This window comes from Apium graveolens, chromosome 2 (genome assembly GCF_009905375.1).
Source record: "Apium graveolens cultivar Ventura chromosome 2, ASM990537v1, whole genome shotgun sequence".
NCBI classification, from domain to species: domain Eukaryota; kingdom Viridiplantae; phylum Streptophyta; class Magnoliopsida; order Apiales; family Apiaceae; genus Apium; species Apium graveolens.
In genome coordinates, this window is record NC_133648.1 from 219005005 (window position 1) to 219006085 (window position 1081).

Sequence of the window (1081 nt, forward strand, 5' to 3'; positions counted from 1 at the left end):
ACACGCACCATGAGTTTGTTGTTGAATTTGGAGTTGTTGTATTGGTGCAATTTGTTGTTGAAAACCAGGAGGGTTGAATAGCTTATTTCCAAACTGCTGAAATGGTTGTTGCGTTGCATTCTGATTGTTGCTCCAGCTGAAGTTAGGATGATTCCAGTTGTCAGGCTGATAAGTGGCTAGAACTGGCTGCTGCGATCTCTGAAAGTTGCTCACAAACTGAGCTGAGTCACTAGATATAGCGCATTGCTCTGTCGAATGTGGACCTACACACATCTCACAAACACTGGTTATCTGCTTAACACCATAGTTAGCCAGATAATCGATCTTCATAGACAACGCCTTTAGTTGAGCAGTGATAGTCGTAGCTGTATCCACTTCAAGAACTCCTGCTACCTTGCCATGTGGATATCTCTGGGTTGGATAATGATATTCATTAGCAGCCATCAGTTCAATTAGATCATAAGCTTCCTCATAGCTCTTTGCCCATAATGCTCCACCTGCTGCTGCATCGAGCATGGGTCTGGACTGTGCTCCCAACCCATTGTAAAAATAATTGATGATCATCCAATCAGGCATTCCATGATGAGGACACTTCCTAAGCATCTCCTTGTAGCGCTCCCAAGCTTCATATAAAGATTCTCCTGATTGCTGCGCAAATTGAGTAAGTGCATTCCTGATTGCAGCTGTCTTCGCCATAGAGAAGAATTTAGTAAGAAACTTCTAGAGTAAGATCTTCCCAAGTAGTAATCGAACCAGCTGGTAAAGAGTGTAACCAGCTCTTAGCCTTGTCCCTCAGAGAGAATGGGAAAAGTCTCAGCTTAATAGCATCTTCAGAAACACCATTGAACCTGAAGGTGTCGCAGATCTCTATGAAATCCCTAATGAGTGTATTTGGATCTTCCGTTGGAGAACCCCCAAACTGGATTGAATTCTGCACCCATTGAATTATGACAGGCTTGATCTCAAAGGTATTAGCTGTGATAGCTGGCCGGACAATGCTAGATTGAATGTCATTAATCTTGGGTTGAGAAAAATCCACCAAGGCTCTCGATTGTGTTGCTGGATCTCCCATTGTAATGAG

The 1081-nt window shown here is 43.2% G+C and overlaps 1 non-coding gene across 1 annotated transcript; it reads left to right on the plus strand.

The window, feature by feature from the left end:
• Positions 1-574: 574 nt before the first annotated feature.
• Positions 575-681, plus strand: LOC141709952 (small nucleolar RNA R71). The gene has a single exon (XR_012570501.1). It is a non-coding gene; the product is annotated as a small nucleolar RNA R71 (small nucleolar RNA).
• The last annotated feature ends 400 nt before the right edge of the window (positions 682-1081 follow it).